This window comes from Chinchilla lanigera, unplaced genomic scaffold (genome assembly GCF_000276665.1).
Source record: "Chinchilla lanigera isolate Chin_1 unplaced genomic scaffold, ChiLan1.0 scaffold00025, whole genome shotgun sequence".
NCBI lineage: Eukaryota > Metazoa > Chordata > Mammalia > Rodentia > Chinchillidae > Chinchilla > Chinchilla lanigera.
The window spans coordinates 5,278,974-5,284,209 of record NW_004955426.1 but is presented as its reverse complement, the minus strand read 5'-3'; the positions used below and the strand labels follow the sequence as shown (position 1 = coordinate 5,284,209).

The 5,236-nt window shown below is 43.6% G+C and overlaps 1 protein-coding gene across 1 annotated transcript in view; it reads left to right on the top strand.

The window, feature by feature from the left end:
- Positions 1-4,470: 4,470 nt before the first annotated feature.
- March11 (membrane-associated ring finger (C3HC4) 11) overlaps positions 4,471-5,236 on the top strand; it is a gene marked incomplete in the record, with an annotated part of 117,780 nt that continues 117,014 nt past the window's right edge. The window contains 2 exon segments of the mRNA XM_005386259.2: positions 4,471-4,600; positions 4,698-5,236.

The following is a 5,236-nucleotide window of genomic DNA, read 5'->3' as shown; positions in this document are numbered from 1 at the left end:
AGAGAGAGAGAGTGAGCCGTGGTTGAGTTTGTCACCTGATGCAGAGTTTGCAAACTAAAACAAAATTTCTAGTTTCTGTTTGTGGACCAAATTGTTGCAAACAAAAGTGTTTGCGAACTGAGGCAAACTTGGTGAATTCAGTGAGTCTTGATGGTACTGATACTCAGTTTAGGTATGAGCAAACTTCCTTAGAAGATCCCTGGTGAAATGTCAAGTCATGGTAAATTGGTAGGGACCAATGTATCTATAAGGGTAGAAAGAGGACTGGCCAGCTTAGATTTGGAAGTCTTTTTTGAGTGGAAGGCTATCAGGGACAGAAAACGTGGATAAATGCAGGGCGACATGGTAGACAGACTGAAGGCAATGATGGCACTCAACTCAGGGGTAGAATTGACAGATGCTAGAAAACAGGGTGGTGTAAAATCCTGTTGCAGGTGATGAGTGTAGTCAGATACGGGGATTATCCAGCCATTCTCCTTCACCTTGGGTCCTATAAGATTACTTTCAAATTTCCAAGTCTCTTTAGTGAACATAAGATCAAGGTCATCCCAGACTTTGACCTCACTTACAAAAGGTAGCAAGTGACTGAATAATGAGGCCGCAACTACGCGTTAACAAGAGAACAGAATAATTTTTGGTTAATTCAGTTGAGGAATAGAGAAAAATATTTTGTGTTGCATGGAGTATATTTCTGCAGATTGCATTCCCACCTGGGGATGTCAGCTTAACCAGCTGCACGGTGCCTTAAACACAGAGGCTGATGAATATTTACATGCTTGATGGACTGGATTATCCATATGTTTGTTGAATAAATATTGGCTAACTGTTATTTTGGCCTGACTCCCTTCTAGGCACTAGAGCTATAAACAAAAGTGTGCAATGAGTCCAGAGTTCTAACCAAAGGTCTTAGCTGAGAAAACAGCCAAATAAAATACACACAATATGGATACACATGCACACAGAGTGATCAGCAATATGGCACATATTTAATTAAAATTGAAAACGAACCTTGTGACAGTAAGAGGCACACTGCCAAGAAGCATGTTCAAAGCTACAGAGAGTACTCTGAGTATTAAGGGCAATGTGTCTTTTACTGTAATACATTTTTTACTTAATCATTTGTGGTATGTCTTGATCACTTCTCATTGATCAAACATTTATGACAATTTTTGTCAAATAAAAATGTTACAGAGTGTCCTCGTCTACTTTATTGATGGAATCTGGCACTATGCAACTTCTGGCTCTTCCCTAAAGTCAAAAGGACCATGGATGGTAAACATTTTTATTTGATTTAGGACACTGAGGCAGCCAGGATGGTGTAAATAAAGACACAAAAGAGAACTTCCATGATCGCTTCAGAAAGTGACACGAATGATGGTATACGTGTGTTCAAGGTAAGGGGGAGTCTTCTAAGGGGCATTAATGGCCATGTGTCTTTTACTATAATGATTTTTTTTAAATGTAAATGTTCTTTTTTATTATACAGTATATATAATGGTGAATAGTGAGATCAAAAAATATAAAACCAGGCCAGAGTTAGATTTAACATGGAAGTGGGGGATCCTATTTTAGATAGAAGACCAGGCAGCTGTGGGTGAAAGTGTGAACCGTAAGAACTGGAATAATCAGTCGGACCTGGAGGTGTGGCAAAGAGGTTGGTGTGGTTAAGAATGAAGGGAGAGGGGTGAGTGGTGGGCAGGGAGGGAGATCTCTGCAGAGCAGGAATCAGGAGTTAGGTGGAGACTTGCCCAGCATCCTAAAACTTTGGCATCACATTAAGTGTGACAGGAAGCTATTGTGAATACCGGGCAGGGGGCTGATGTAATCAGACTTGACTTGAAGCCCATCATCCTGGTCACTTTAGAGGATGGGTTCCAGGACAGCACGCAGGGCAGTTTTCATAGTCCTTGTGCACTGTAATGGTGGTATAAACTCACTGCGTGGCAAAGGTAGAGATGAAAAGTAACAGTCAAATCCAGTGTATTTTTGAAAGTGCACTGGAGAGATTTTTTTTAAATGCAGTAAATATATGATATAAAACAGAAAACTCAAGGATGACTTCAAGGGTTTTGGCTTAAGTAACTGGATGAACAACTGGTTTATTGGCATCATGAAGAGGTCTTGGGGCACTGTTTGCTTTGGGAACTGGTTAATTAGAAGTGGGTGTAAGGATATAATTCAATGCATGAGTCTGGAATTAAATGGGAGGATATAGGTGAAGAGTTATAAATTGTGAATCCATTTGCACAGGGCCTTGTGTTGGCGTGGTGTCGACATTGCTTTAGTTCTGCTGCCTAATGCAGTAACACTCTGCTTTGCATATCAGCAATAACAGATTACACTTCTCTATCCTCTTTAAAAATCACCCTCTCTAGCACCAGGCATAATCTTGTTGCTGTATGTCATACCTAGAGTTCTTAGTTTCTTTTCTCCCAGATATCAACAGACAATTGAGAATCCTGTGTATTGTAGTCAGTGGTCACAAAGACAAATTAGCGTATCCCAAACGGAACAATTTTTGAACATCCCTAAGAGATAAAAGAATCGAAAGCAATTTAAACAGCTCTTCACACGAATAAGTTGCATTGTTTGGAGGGCATATCAAGGCCATCACACCTAGTTCAGTTTTGAGGTAATTATGAAAACATTCTGGTTTTGGATTGTTTCCTATCTAACATCTCTGGAGTGACTGTAAGGGTCACCTCTAGGATGTGCTCACTAGGGAAGGTCAAGGAGCATATTCTAGTGATATCTGTCAATGGCATTCAAGGACTTTTCAGAACATACTTCCCAAGCCCCTCTCCTTCTCCCCCATCCATCAGTTCTACACAAGACACTCATGGTATCTAAAGAGTCTGCACCATTAGCATGAAATTTCCCCAACCTGGTGAGGGGGGGAAATTGTGTGTGTGTGTGTGTGTGTGTGTGTGTGTGTGTGTGTGTTGAGGGGGACATAAGAATGGGAACTGTTCAAGTATTTACTATATTATTTCTATCTTTCCTCTTCTTTATATAGGTTAAGACAGGTGTGATGTACCTTTCAGCATTTGCTCAAATTTAATAAAACATTATTTCCCCTCATTCATTTTTTAGTTGGCAGATGCACATCGGCTCCTGGCGGCTGTCAGTGCTGGGAACACGCTGCCTTTTCTCTGTCCTTCTTTATCTGTGGTTCCTGTCTCTATCACCTCCTCCACCTGGGTGCCAGCAGCTGAGCGTGACTCATCTTTTCTGTCTTCCCCATTATTCTATATTTTTACAACAGACGAGTAATCAAAGTTACAAAGGTGCTTTTCCTGACCCATTGAACACTCTCTGGGTGAACTGAAGGTCACTAATAAGTTTCTCTTTTTAAGGGAGAGGTTATTGAAGCTGGGAAATCATGTTTTTATGTGGTCATCCACCGTATCAAGGAAACTTAATTTTATCATATGGGAGTTAATTATTTTTCATCATCAATCAGCTGAGAGGCCCATCTCTGTGGTTTTCTTCCTACTTTACTTTTCTACTTTTTTGAATTATTCTACCAAGTTTATATGGACCCGTAGCTTTTATTCTGTCCTGTAGATAATGTATTTTATTCAAGTTGTAATAATTATCATAAACTTAATTACCTAAGCGATTTAATATAAATGTAGACACCTTCTTAATTTAAGCTTTTGTGATCAGAGCTGATGATTATGTTGATGATGATGATGACGATGATGATCCTAGGACTGATAATACAGAAACTTGTGCAGTGTTTGACAGGTGAGGACCGAAAATAAAAGCCTACCCTACAGCTACATTTTTTCAATGTGATGATCTCTGGGGGCTCACTGGGACTATTATTTTAAAAATGTGTTTGCTGCCTGTCACTCTGCTACCAAAAATAAGCTAGTCTGAAGGAACCACGTGTTAGAGGACATTCCTGGAAACTACCTTGTTTGAGGCCATTTGTGACAAAGCACTCTTGAATTCTTTTTTACTATCTTTGTTTTCTACTTTCTGGCCAAGCCAATTTCTGTCAAAAGATTGCATTTAAAAAAAAAATCAAATATACTTCCCACTGTTAAATGTGTAATTGAAAAATTAACTTAGGCTGGTAGTTTATAGTAACCATTTTAAAACATCTGTTAATGGGAGTCAGTGCCACCAAACCAGCTGTGTACGACAATGCCATTTTAGGAGGCTGAAGATGGGATTGGAATTAAAAAAAAAAAATCACTGATGCTTGAACTGGGAGTCAGGAGTCAGGGAGCTCAAAAGTTCTTTGTTAATAGACCGGTGACCTTGAACAAGTTACTTTGCCTATCAGATCCTGGGTCTTCAGTTGTGAAATGCAGCCAAAACGAGGGCTCTGAGAGCCAGTGAGTTGTGTCAGAGACATTTAAAGTGTTACATCAGCGACAATCACCATTGATTTGCACAGACACACTGCAGTATATAAACCCCGTGATTATAATCCCAGATTCCTGCACGAATCTGGGATCCACCGCAGGTGCCCCGATTTCCATCCAGTTCACTGCACGTGAAGGAGTTTATTTCAGAAAAGACCCGGGCCAAAGGGGCGTCCCTGAGACGCTTCCTTGGGTGGAGTTACAGAAACACTGGGCTCAGGGTGAGTAAAATTTAGACCCCAGGCATCAGCCCCTCTTTCCAGGGCAAGAGGCGGTGTCATTACTGCCAGGATGAAAGTGACCTAAGGCCGTTATTAGGAATCCTTCCAGGAAATGACCAGAGCTCCTCCGAGAGGCACGAGATATTTACAAAGGATCCAGGATACTTATCACAGGGAAGAGGGGCGAGGAGGATGCAGGGGGTGTGACGGCTGTGGGAGGGTAAGTGTTCCGGAGACTTCTGTCCGAAGGTTCTCGGGAATCAGGGAGCGTGCCCTTGAGGGTCTCTGCTGGGAGCCTGGGTTGACCGCCCGCAGCGACTGTTACCGCACCAGGGTCCCGCGCGCTCCTTCCGCGCCCTGCGCGGCGGCCCCGGTGCGCGCCCTGCTCCCACGCGGAGCCGGGCTCGGACCTCCGCGCCCCCGCGCGGCCCAGTGGCCGCTGCCCACCCAGTAACGGCTCCTGGACTGGCGCCCGCGACCCCTCCCCCTGCCCGCTCACGAGAGCCGCAGTGCCGCGCCGAGTGGAGGGGTAACCCGCCCCGGAACCGACGTGAGCCGCGCCGGGGCGGGGTTGGTGCGGGCGGTTGAGGGATCCCCGATTCCGGCGCGTCCTCCGCGCACTCCGCCCGCCCGCGC